The sequence below is a fragment of the Sus scrofa genome, chromosome 13 (assembly GCF_054392235.1).
Source record: "Sus scrofa isolate SSC_HxYL_T2T_F1_AM1 chromosome 13, Sscrofa_HxYL_maternal_Yorkshire_Landrace_v2.0, whole genome shotgun sequence".
Lineage (NCBI taxonomy): Eukaryota > Metazoa > Chordata > Mammalia > Artiodactyla > Suidae > Sus > Sus scrofa.
In genome coordinates this window covers 95,921,148-95,934,260 of record NC_139395.1, presented here as the reverse complement: position 1 = coordinate 95,934,260, position 13,113 = coordinate 95,921,148, and the positions used below count along the sequence as shown (strand labels likewise).

Below are 13,113 nucleotides of genomic sequence, written 5' to 3'. Positions count from 1 at the left end.
TCTGTTCCCATCCCAGGCAACCACTGATCTACTTTTCATCTTCAGAGATTAGTTTTCATTTTCTGGAATTTTACATAAACGGCAGAAATGGAATCACACAGGATGTTCTTTTATCCTTTTTTTGGCCTAGCTTCTTTGACTCAATATATCAATGATTTTGAGATTATTCCATGTTCTCTGCTTTGTATTGCTGAGTAATATTCCATTAACTGCACTTTCTTATCTGTTAAGGCCACCTGAACAAATCACACAACATCCTGGAAAAATCAGGAAGCCAGAAAGAGCCTATTACCTCTCTTTCTCAGACACCTTTGCTTAGTGTTATATTTTACTTTGAGACATGACACCTACTCCTCAGCAGGGCTATTGAGGCCCTTCATTATCTGCTCATTGGGTTGAGCCAGTCTCTTTCCTCTCTGCTGACCAGTCTGATGGCTCATTCCAGGCAGGCTAGTCACCCACACTTTCCAGAGCCTTTCCAGCATCCATGTCCTGGTCATGCATGGCCGAGAACAGTCTCTTATCCCCTTGCCTCTAAAAAGCCTACCCATCCTGATGGTCCAGGGCCCACCTTGCCTCCTCCAGACCCAGATGTTTCTCTGGCTACCATTCAGTCCCTCTCTTGGGCTGAACTCAGCATTGTACGTCCAGAGGCTCCTCCTTCCTTCATCAAACAACTCTTGTGGGCTCAGGAATCAGGAGAGAATAAGATGGTCCATGCCCTCAAGATGCTCACAGGCTGAAGCTGGCCATGGAGGCAGACAAACGCATCCTCATGCCCAAAGGCGAGGCTGTGCATACATCTGTCTGTCTGTCTATAACCGGGAATTGGGGATGGGAATCATCCAACCATTCTTTGCTCCTCAATTTGTCAGGGACATTCTGGAGCAGGGAGCAAGCTTTGTGCCCCTCCTTCCCTGCACCCCATTTCCAAGCAAACATATCTATACAGGGCTGAAGAGAAACAACAATCAATATTTAATTGATTTGAGGAGAACTGGTCCAAACAGTCTTTCCTTGAAAACATCACGCCTAACACAGAAAGACATCCACGACCAGGTGGGAATCAAAGGCTCTGTGCAGAGTTACCCACCGTGGTTCATCCCACAGGCCACCTGCATTGCCTCAGGAGAATCAGGAACTGGACAGAGGCTGTACTTCTGGATGCTGGGTGGGGATGAGATCAAGCCTCTTGCTCCGGAGTCACCTGCATCCTCTGCTGTTAGAGAAGCAGCTCATCCTAAAGCCCAGCACTAACATTTCCCAGGCATCACACACCACCCTGATTCCCACAGGCGCCCTGGGAGGCAAGTAGAACTGTGCCTAAACTTCCCATTTGCTGAAGTCTCTGAAGCACAGGTGGCAAAGTGCCCTGATGCCTCCAAGGAGGTGATCAGCCTGTCCTGGTTTTTTTGGAAATATTCTGGTTTTCCTGGAACTATTCTGGTTTTCTGTTCCTGGTGCTGGGCAAACCAGGATAATTGGCCCCCGCAGCTCCAACTCACAACCTCTGGCCTACCTTTAATGTGAGCCCAGGGATTCTGGAAATGTGGTTACCTGACCAGCGGAATAGGCATCAAAAGCCCTCGGGCTGGCCATCAGTAATTTTTTAACAAGGCTTACCGGAGCTCCTGGCGCTCCCCCCGATTTGAGAACAACCGCTGTAGGTACGTGTGTTGCAAACAGTCTCATGCAGGGGTATCCATCAGCTCCTGCCTCAGCGACAGCCCCCAAAGCCCCTACTTTGCACCTGTGCTGCTCTGATGAAGCAGTGATGGGAGTGTCTGCAAGAACCACCTGCACCCACGCATGCTGATGGGTCCTGTGGGGTGTAACCCTCCCTTGAGGCCACAGGAGACAAAGCCAGTGGGTATATATAACACCTCCTTCTACCCCTTGGGCCAGCAACTTGAAAGCATAGTCTATACACACTCAAGAATAAAAATTAATTTCAGTTAAATAAATGTAAAAAATCAGTTACTCAGAGTTCCCGTTGTGGCTCAGTGGGTTACGAACCCAACTAGCATCCATGAGGATTTGGGTTTGATCCCTGGCCTCGCTCAGTGGGTTAAGGATCTGAGTTGCCGTGAGCTGCGGTGTGGGTCGCAGATGTGGCTCAGATCCCGTGCTGCTGTGGCTGTGGCCTAGGCCAGCAGCTGTAGCTCAGATTTGACCCCTAGTCTGGGAACTTTCATAAGCTCCAGGTGTGGTCCTAAAATTAAGAAAAAAATAAAAAATAAAACAAAACAAAACAAACAAAAATAAATTCCTCAACCTCACAGGACACATTTTAACCATCCAGTGGCTAGTGGATACAATAGTGGACACCATGAAAACATTTTTAGATCAGGGGAGGTTTCCTTGGGCTCCATTGAGCCCCTGGAGGTTGCTACTCTGTATCAGCTTCTCTCTGCTTCCCTCTTGCCCTCCACTCAGTCCCCTGGAATCCGCAAGCCTTTGTATTGCTGAGGTTTCTAGGAGCATGGTAGGGGGTGGGGTGGAGGGCCAGGTCAGGGAGCTGTGAGGACAAAGCTATCCTGACTCTGGCCCTCTGCTGGTCCTGAGCACTGTTTGTCCCTCTGCCCCTGGTGTCAGGCTGAGCTGGCTGAGCTTGTGGAGGCTGTGCTGCCAGCCCAGCCCTCTGTTGACAGAGAAGGGTCTTTACATTGAGAAATGTGACCTGAAGATTACTGGAGAACAAAGCCTCCAAAATGAACTGTTTTGGACAGAAGTTAGCATTGACTTTAAGAAGATTTGTGCTGCTGGAGCCTTTCTTTCTATAAAAAGCGGGCACCTCGGTAGGGGCTTCTGGGCAGAGTGGCTCCTGAGGTAGGAAATCCACAGTAGCAACACACACCCCTGATTTGAGAACTTGGTTTCCACCATCCCCTGAAGTGTGTGAATAATGTGATTTTCTTAGAAAAAAAAAATCATTCACATTTTCTTTAAGACTCCATCTCCATCAATGCTATATACGTGGATCAGCCCTACAATTGCTGTTACCTTAAAGACTGCTCAAGAGTAATGGTGTCATGACGTCTTTTCAATTTAGTTCAATTTGACAAGTGTTTACAGACTAATTATGGTGGGCCTAATATGGTGCTTTTTAGCCCAGAAATAAAAGAATCCCAACCTATTCTTTTATTTTAAAAAATCTAATAGCATTTAGATTTTAAAACATACATAATTTTTCATTTTAACAAAAACCTACCTGGTTTTCATATGTTATTACTACATCTTTGGTAAAGGCTTAATTTCAGTAATAAATACCTTGCTGCTTTCTCTTTCAAAAAAGATATGTTCTTTTGGATGACAATTGTATTTGATCAATAATTGCATCAATTCCTGCCAAAAGCACATATGAGCTGCCCAAGGTGAAATTTACCAGCTTCCAATTTTTAATTAGCCTGAATCTTCCTTACAATTGGAGCTTCTATCAGAGAATTAGAGCAAAGTAACCCACTGAAGAAGGCAAGTCATGCAGAAAATGCCAATATCAATTTTCTAAACAAATCATAACTTAAATGCTACCCATCCAGCTCCCAGCCCTTAGCTTTAAAGAAAGGAGCAATCAAAGAAACTGACTGGGCAGGGAACATTATCAATTAATGGGAGAAGTTAAAAGGAAAAAAAAGAATTATAACATAAGTTGTAAAGATTAAATTTCAACTGAGGCTATTTGCAATCTGAGGAGGAATGATTTTTCTGTTTAGACTAATCCACCTTTGCCTGTGATGTAGTGACTCAGAGCAAAGCAGAGCCCCTGCTGTGTCTGGAAGGGAGGTGCCCTGGAGACAAGTGAGGAGGTCCAGGGGCAAGTCTGGCTCTGCCATCTGGGAGACTTGTGTCCTCTTATCCCCTCTTGAAGTTCTTATTCTTCCTCCAAAAAGTGAGAGTAACACAATCAGCCCACTAACCCCACAGGCTCACTGAAGACACCATTCAAGATCTGGGGCAGTAAGTGGAGCATGACACACCTATAAGGAAAAGTCAGAAACCTGTGTGGGTGTGCGTGCAGGCACACGTGTGTACATACAGTGCACATGTGTGATTGTATGTGTGTACTAGTATTGTGTATGCATGGGTGGAACCTCCTCAAAAACCTTAGATTCTGGCTCTCAGAAAGATGGAGGGGTGCATGGAAATGATTAATACCAACTTCCTGCTGATGAAATCTGGAAGATTTGGTCAGAGAGGGGCACATAGGGCTTTACCTGAACTGGTCATGTTTCATTTGAAAGCTAGATAGTAGGAAAACAGGGTTTAGAAGGATTAGTCTTTAGAAACTTCAGTATTTTGAAATCTCCCTATCTGCCTATCTCCCTGTCTATCTATTATCTATCTATCTATCTATCTATCTATCTATCTATCTATCTATCTATCTATCATCTGTCTAAAGAACAAAAGGATAAGCCTCCAGTTCCAATAGGAAAATAGGAAGTCTGATACTATGACTTAGGGATTGTACCTTATCCCTAGCTGAGCCTCCCTGTGTATCATTTCTGGGGGATATCACAGCTCAGTTTTAGAGGAGAAAGTCATTTTAAGGAGTGTTCATCACTTTCCTTCTGAGAACAGCAGCTCAGAGACTCTTCCGCAATGGAACCCATCCTCAGCTTGGCGAGGATGGACTGCACATGATAAAAGTCGAGATGCCTGAAACTCTGAAGTATAGCACAACGAGGGTAGTGTGGATCCCTTTTAATGCAGATCCAGTTGCAAAATTCAGTTCCTCTGGGAACTTCAGCAAATCACCACACCACTCTCTAAATTGGTTTCCTTGGTGTACACAGGATACTAACAGCCCCTTAAGCAGATGGAGATCGCAGGTGGGGAAAGAGATGGAGCAGAGGAAGGAATTTTGGACCAAAAAAAAAAAAAAAAAGTTCCAGGTGAGGTTCTTTGGTCCATAGAGTGTTTTTTAAAATTGAATTTGTTGTGGATATTTTAAATTTGGGAGATCTCACAGGGAGTCCTGACTTCTAGCTTATTGGAGAATCAGAAGTTCTTCCTCAGCCAGCACTCCTTCCCATACCACAGGAGGCTGCAGTTCCTTGGCTGCTACGTGCTCTCTGGGCCACCCTGGCCCTTGCAGGCCCACTGCAATGCCTGTGTCTCCTGTTCACCTCTGCAGACTTGAGACCCTGGGCGGACGTGAATGAGGGACATAGCTCAGTAGCGCATCCCCACCAGTCTTTGCCAAATAGGATAGACTGTTTCTCACTGGTGTGCTAACTGCCTAAATAACCCACTGTTCAGCTTTATTTCTTTGGGTTGGCCTGGCCAATTGCCAGCCTCCCCTAGGAAGCATGCTGGTCCCCATGCCCTGTCCTTTTTGGACCAGTTAGCTGACCTGATGTAGCAGTGTGTGCCTGGAGGGCCAGTGCTTGAGAGCGGTGGGCACTTCCCTAAGGCTGGGCTTTCATTGGTTTCATGTCATCTTTCCTGCTTGTGGTTTCCAGGCTCGTCGCTGGCTATCTCTTTGATAGTTTCTTGTCTCATCTTGATCAGAGGGCTTCCTCTAGATTTCCCCACTCCCCTCCTTCAATCTCAAAACTTGGGCTTCTAATCAGTTGTAGGTTGAGGAATCACACTGCCAAGCTTTTTTAAAATCAAAGAACTTTTTTTCCATAAAATTTTGATGAGTGGACTGTGATTGGAGGGCTGGGAGCGCATCTCAGTAAATTAACTAGGTAATAAGAAGTGCCACGCCCGCGCCCCCCCCCCCCGCCCCCGTGTTTCTGGATTAAGAGACATGGGCAAAAGAGCTGTGATCACAGAACCCCTAACTCTGCTCCACCTGTAGTGAGCAGCATGTGGCAAACAGTTTCTCTGCCCCAGTTTCCTGGGCTGATGTGATCAGGGTGAGCTTCATGCTTTTTGTGTGTTTGTTTTATTTTTTTCATTTCCAAAAGTCCCTCAAAATCCAGGAGCTCACTGAGGGCAGGAACGCTTTTTTCCTTGTACCTCCCACTGTACCTACCACCTTATTGGCACTAAATCAATATTCATTGAAACGCAAAGAATTCGTTCTTATAATATTCTGGTATTTGAGGCACCCACATACATTTAAGAATCCAGTCAAGGGAGTTCCTGTTGTAGCTCAGCAGTAACAAACCCACCTAGTATCCATGAGGATGTGGGTTTGATCCCTGGCCCTGCTCAGTGGGTTAAGGATCTACCGTTGCCTTGAGTTCCGGTGTAGGTGGCAGATGCAGCTTGGATCCTGAGTTGCTATAGCTGTGGTATAGGTCAGCAGCTCCAGTTCCAGTTTGACCCCTAGCCTGGGAACTTCCACATACATGTGCAGCCCTAAAAAAAAAAAAAAAAAAAAAAAAAAAAAAAGAATCCAGTCATTGTTCTGTAGGAATCTCTATGGGAAAAAGAATAGATATATGTAAAGGATTCACTTTGCTGTAAACCTAAATCTATTACGACATGGTAAATCAACCATGCCACAATAAAAATTTTTTAAATAGTTTAAAAATAAATAAATAAATAAAAAGACTTTGCTCAAAAGTATTTACAGGGTTCCTACTCTATACGATGAGCTCTTTAGATGAGATTTTAAATATTTAGCACTGCTGCCCCAGCCCTTCTGAGGCCTACCCACCACACACATGTATTCACACTCACTCCGTGATCTTGAGCCTTAAAAGGGGACCTAGAGAAACTCTGAACCATGGTCACTGTGCCCTCCGTGGCATCCAGGACAGATACTGCTAGTCAATCATGTTAATCATGTCAGCCTCTCTTACTGAGCCAGATCCTACCTCAAAATCCTCCACACACTCCCCTGAAAGTCTCTGCTAATTAAGTGTAATTGATTTCTGAATGAACAAAGTTATTTACCATCCCAAATCAAGCCTAGTGTACCAAAGCCCTGATTTTACCAAGACCAGGGCCAACCCTAGACACGTTAGGTCCCTAGCACCCATTTTCCAAGTCCCCAGTCACAGTCCTGGCTCTCCCGCCCCCCCAGGGCATCTCACCTAGGACCCCCAGCTGTGTCACTGCATGTGACTGCACATGAAGGCAGCCTGCCCATACATGTGCAGTCTACAAGGCATCATGGCCCCAAACAGCTGAAGAGAAATGCAAATCTCTCCTGTGCTGTCTCAGAAACCATCCAGGGAGAGTTTATCCATAATGCACAGCAAGACATTCTGAACATTCTCTTTCTCAGTTCCTCACAGGCATGGCAGCTGCTTCCCAATGACTTTGGCACCCTCCTAACTCAGAAATTCTCCTCTCCCCGGCCCCCTGCCTCTGGCCATCCCCTCTCCTTGGACCTTCCAGATAACTCCAGTCATTTTATGCCTTTTTCAATGCAAATAAATCCAGCCCCTCAATTTTCCCCGCTTACCTATTACCGTGACTCTGTGCAAAAAAAGCCCAGGACCTGGTGTGACAGAGTCAGCATCCCACTTATGGGGCAGAGGATGAGAGAAAAAGGCTATTGAAATGGTAATTATGGCTTTTAGGCACACATATTATGACATAAGATTCAGGAATGTTAGGATTTCACCAACTTTGGACATTCCTTCTTCCTGGCTCAAACCTCCCTTTATTGGAGAGAGGATGTGAATATTTTAATTTGATGCACCCCTGATTCCCTGAGCTCACTTCTCTGGCTCAGCCCCGTGCTGGACTGCAGGCACAGAGATGAGCAGAGCAGGGCCCCGGCTCTGGGAGCAAAGAGGCTGCTTGGGGACTGAAACGGAAGAGAAGTGAGCCCGGGGCTGGGTTAATTCCCCAGGGATGGCCAGTGTTGCTCCAGCAAGGTCTGCTCGACTTGCTCGCCTCTTGGACAGGCCAAGAGGACACTGATGAGGAAAGAGCAGTGTGATAAGGAAGGAGCACTTCCCCAGATGGGTGGGAGGAAGGAGCCCTGGTCATCGACACAAGGGTATTTGAAAGAACAGAAGTTGGGATTCTGCATCGATTTCTCCCCTCCTCCTTTGTTCATTTGGCAGCAATGTTAATCGACTGTTAACATACTAGGCTTCTGTACTAGGCTTCTGCTAGGTGCTAGGGACATGGGGACAAAGAAGGCAGACTGCTGACCTTGAGAGGCTCATGTCCACTGTCATTAAGCAGATGTCACCTGCCATCCTGAATTCACCCAGCTGGGCTTGAGCAGAGACAGAGCTGCGTGGCTACAGTGATCAGGCAGAGGTGAGTCATTTCAGGGGCGGGGACATGGCAGAGCAAACCAGGAGTTTCCCAAGAGCACAGCCATTCTCTGCCCATACCCATCAGAGCAGTTCCATTTAACTCCATTTATCTCCCTGCCCGTCTCCTGGGAGTACACCTAGGACTGCCATTTCTCAAAGAACCATGGCCTGCAGCAGCTTTAACCCACGTGCAGGAGCCTGATTACCCAGCAGTGACCTGATCCCAGTCCCCAAGCCCTGAGATCTGGTGCTAAGCCCTCAGAGGCAGGTGGGAGCTCCGTCTGCAGCCCTGGGCTTGTCTCTGCCTTTGCCCAGTCAGGAGTCCCCCCAGTTGGAACTGAACTAGAGAGTCCTGCAGGGGACGAGCTCAGGGTACATAAAATGCCATTATGATTGAGCCTCACAGACATGACATTGAAGGAAAGAAGCCAGACACAAGTGTCTCTCTGCGTGATTCTATTTCTATAAAGGCCTGCAGCAGGCAGAGTTGACCAATGGTGATTAAAAATCAGAAGAGTGGTTATGCTGGGGGTGGGAGGCAAGAGGAGGCTTTCTGGGGTTCTGGAAATGCTCCATACCTTTGTTTGTACAGTAGCTATATCCTTGTACAGATATGCAAAACATATTCCTGTGCCTGCAAGATTAGTGAACGTTATATAAATTATATCTCCATTGAAATAAAAAATACGTTTGGAGGGCACTGGCGAAGAAGTCATTGTAGATATGCACAGATGAGCTCCCTCAGACAGCAGATGGCTCTGGGTACCGCTCTGGAGCATGCTCTGTGCTGGGCCCGGGACAGCCAGGAAGAGCCATAAGGATGATCCTGGCAGAGTTCACAGATTGGCTGGGAGACAGCTCTTTGCTCCCCAGAGAGGAAGCAATGGTAGGGGGGCAGGAGGCAGCTGCAGGCCAGACCTGAAGGGTGAGCAGCCTTTGGCCTGGAAGGGGGAGAGGTAGGCTTTGTGGGTGAGGGGCGGCTGGGAGGAGCCACGGAGGTGGCCGGGTTTGCATGAAGGCTAGGAGTGCAGGGCGGGAAGGGGCAGGGCCCAGACCTCACAGTAACACCTGAGAGTACCCGGGGTCTGCCCGGACTTATCTCACTGCATTACTCAGGCCAAGACTATCCAGGGATCTAGAGGATGACCTAGTACAATCCAATTTAGAGCCGTCAGTCTTGAATACCAAGTAGATGCAGGAGCTCAGGGCAGGACCATCCCAGACTACCCAGATGATGCCCTCCACCTGATTTCAGCCTCAGCCTTATTTCAAAGGGCTACAGTCAGTGGGAGGGGCCTCAGACCTGGCATCTCCCAGCACTGGAGGGACAGCCTCAGCTGCTCGTTTAAGATGCAGGTGAATCCTTCCTCTGAAAGCACTGTTGTCACAACCAACAAAGAATTATTTCTTGTCTACATGTATTGTTTATTTCCTCTTTCAATGAAGCCTCATGGAATACGGATATTCCTTCACTTCCATTTCTATTAATTGCCATGTCTTTGAGGTGAATAATAAGCCTGAACAATCAATAGTAATGATGGAACCACTGCACACAAACAATATCTCCTCCACTGTCTCTCCCCCAGCATCTATCTGCTTTATTAAGTGGCAAAGTATATTATTTTTAAAAAGTGCACTGGGAGGGGAAACAAATCTACAAATAATTATTTTAAAAAATTAATCGGTGGTATAATTCAATGATGCAGCATGCAATGCAGAAAAGTTCTCTTAATTACAACAGAATTGAATAGCACATTCTTTAGCCTTAACCTTGTTATTTTTCAAGGTGAGCTATTACTAACTCAAATCTAGGGTGGTTTTCAATAGCCTTTCATTGTAGCAGCCATCTGCAGAACTATTCTGAAGGGATGTATGTCAGGCGGGATGCAGCTGGAGATGGATGGAGGATAAGCAGATGACTGGAGACCTCAGGTGAAAGGCAAAGTGTCTAAAGCTGGACACCCTTGCCACCAGAACAAAGCCAGTGACCTTGGGGAAAGCAACTTAGCCCCTCAGACCTGAAACTTACCCCATGGCCCCTACCTTGCAGAGTTTCATAGCTGAGGTCACAGGTACTGGGAGCTGATCTTACTGATGCTACCACCCACGTCCTCCTAGCCCACATCTGAGTTCACCTGCAGCTTTATGGACTGTTCAGTGTATGCTAATGGCTTCTTATCTCAGGAGTCTGCATCTCACTGCTTCTCTGCAAGAGGGCTTTCTCCAGGGTCGAAATAGCTTGCTTCGCCCCTAAGAAGGGGCAGCCCCAGAAGTACCAACTCCCAGAGGCAACCCTTGACCAATGAGGGACTTGTGTCAACAATTACCCCAACCTCCTGGTCTGCAGGTGCACGTTCTCGTGATAGCAGTGGCCATCCTGGTTTGCAAGGGACTGAGGCAATTCCCAGGATGCAGGACTTTCAGTGCTAATGCTGGGTCAGTCTGGCAGGCTAGGAAGGCTGGTCATTCTAATTATACCTTTGGTCCCCAGGGGGTCACAGCCCAGCTGCCTGCGGCAGGAGCCTCTGGGTTATTCTCCAATCATTGGCTTCCCTCCCTTCTGTCCCACATTCCCCACTGCTGTACTTGAGCTTCCTGGGGTCACCCCTCAAAACACCACCTACATCTTTGTCTCAGGGGAAGCCCAGACCAAGGCAGCACTTGGCTGTGAGATGGTTCTCTTCCCTGTAAAGAGAAAGAAATCTGCTCTTTGATTCACTCCAGATTCATGCTCAAAACTGGGGTGAGTGTAGGCTCAAGTGGTGAACAGGGAGTTCCCATCATGGCTCAGTGGTTAACGAATCCAACTAGGAACCATGAGGTTGCAGGTTCGATCCCTGGCCTTGCTCAGTGGGTTAAGGATCTGGTGTTGCCGTGAGTTGTGGTATAGGGTCGCAGATGCGGCTTGGCTCCTGCGTGCTGTGGCTGTGGCTTAGGCTGGCGGCTACAGCTCCGATTAGACCCCTAGCCCAGGAACCTCCATATGCCATGGATGTGGCCTTAGAAAAGACAAAAAGAAAAAAAAAGAGGTGAGCAGGACCTCGAAGGAAAGGCTGCTAGCCAGAAGTTAAGCAGAGTCCCAGGGCCTTCATATCAGGCATGCCGAGGGAGATACATATCTCACTGCATCCTCAGTGGTCTGTGAATGGTTAAGGTGCTAGGAGCTGGTCCAAACTAGGACCAGCCTGGACATTTCCCACTGTTCTCATCCCATGGAGCTACACTGGGTGGGGATGAGAAAGGTGCATTCTTAGCTCTCTGGGTGGGATAGGAAAGGCAGGTCTCCGGTTTACAGTCAGGTTCTCTGCTCAACCCATGTCAAAGCCCAGGCAGCTGAGCCTCCTTTGTCTCTGGTCTCTAGTCCCCCAGTGCTTGGCCGCTGCTTCTGCATCTCTGCTCCTGTGTTTCCATGCTTACATCCTCTCCTGTCTAACTCCTACCCTTCAAGACTAAGTGTAGGCCAACAGCATCCAGGAAGCTCCCCTCCAATAGTCACAGCCCACTCTGATGTCAATCTTTCCACAATTACCTGCACTGCTCTCTAAGTGCTCACTGTGACTTGTGTGCTTCTCTGCTGCGCCCCCTGCTGGAGGTGAGTGCCAAGGGGGTAGAATCTGAGCCCAGATGTGTGAACTGCACAGGGCACACAGGGGGAGCTCAGAACCTGCTGTGAGGACATGTCTCAGTTATCTCTTAATGGGGCTCCTGAGAGGCAGACCCTGAGATGCAGGTTCCTGTGTAAGTGATTCATTGAGATGTCCTCCCCGGGAGACCTATAAGGTAAGTGGAGTTGGCTGGACAGGGAAGGGAGGAAGTCAGCTGAGGATGTGATTTCAGGTAGAGTAGCAAGGAGGGTGGCTTTACTCCTGCAGGGGGGCTCTGGAGTGCAAGATACAGCTCAGAATTGTCCTGATCAGAGACAAAGAGGGGCTGTACTTGTATCCAGCCTGTATCTAGACAGTCACTGGTTCGGGATGCTCTGGGGCAAGGTTCATGGATCCCCAGGCACTCATCTCTCTGTCTACAAGAAAAGCACTTCCAAGAGCCAAAGGCAGTGTTGCAAGGAAGAGACTCAGCTGTTGGCCGCCAAGAGCCAAAGCCCAGGAACACCCCTGCTGCCTACTCTGGCTACCCAGGCACACAAACCTCCATGCTCTACACAAGTTGCTGCTTCACAAAAGCAAGCATCTGAAAGTTCCCCCAGCTCCCCACTGAAATTCGGACCCAGCTGCTCTGGCTCATGTTACCCTCTGCTTTGCCCTCTGACCCACAACAGCTGTGCCTCGCTCCTAGAATCTGAAGAGATCTTACAGGCTAAGACCTCTGACTTCTCTCTTTAAAGATGAGCACATCCTTCAAATAAAATAAGCTACTTCCAGAAGCTCTGGGAGCTGTCCACACTGCATCCCATCCCAGGACCTGCTGTGGACCTGCCTGACGGAGCTGCCCTGCCTCAACTCTCCCAACATCCTGGACATCCAGGAGTTTCAGAATATGTGGACAGAACTGCCTCCACCTTTCTGTCCTGTTACAGTGTGAAGACGCTGGCCCATACTTGGCAATTTTATAAAGTCTTTACAGAGTAAGGGCCAAGTTACACAAATGATTACTATGGAGAGTGGTTGGAGGGACAGAGCTGGGGCAGCCTCAGGCAGACTCTGGGGAACTGTTCCAAGCCTTCCTGTCAAGCAGTAGGGGCTGTGTCTAAGCTGTCCTTGAGAGAAGCAGTGCCAAAGCCCCATCTCCTGATGTTTTTCATCTAGGAAGACAGCCTTCGGTTCACCTGCAGGCCCCACACCTACCCCCCTTGATTCATGTATAGTTGGTGCTGTGTCCTGCCCACAAGGGGCTTCAGTGTTTGGCTCAGTGTCAACAAGCGAGTGCCAGCAGGACAGAGGTCCCTGAGGTAGAGAGCAGGCCACTCCTGCTGGCTCTG

General features: G+C 48.1%; 1 protein-coding gene and 2 long non-coding RNA genes across 3 annotated transcripts in view; all 3 read right to left on the bottom strand.

Annotated features, from left to right (window-relative positions):
- The window catches only part of CLSTN2 (calsyntenin 2), a 647,862-nt gene that overhangs the window by 284,226 nt on the left and 350,523 nt on the right, over window positions 1–13,113 (bottom strand). The window lies entirely within an intron of this gene.
- LOC146397496 (uncharacterized) overlaps window positions 1–13,113 on the bottom strand; it is a 148,418-nt gene that overhangs the window by 65,142 nt on the left and 70,163 nt on the right. The gene's annotated exons all lie outside the window — the stretch shown is intronic.
- Window positions 59–8,297, bottom strand: LOC146397498 (uncharacterized). The gene is made up of 2 exons (XR_014824052.1): window positions 7,238–8,297; window positions 59–6,291 (listed from the first exon to the last, which is right to left on the bottom strand). It is a non-coding gene; the product is annotated as an uncharacterized LOC146397498 (long non-coding RNA).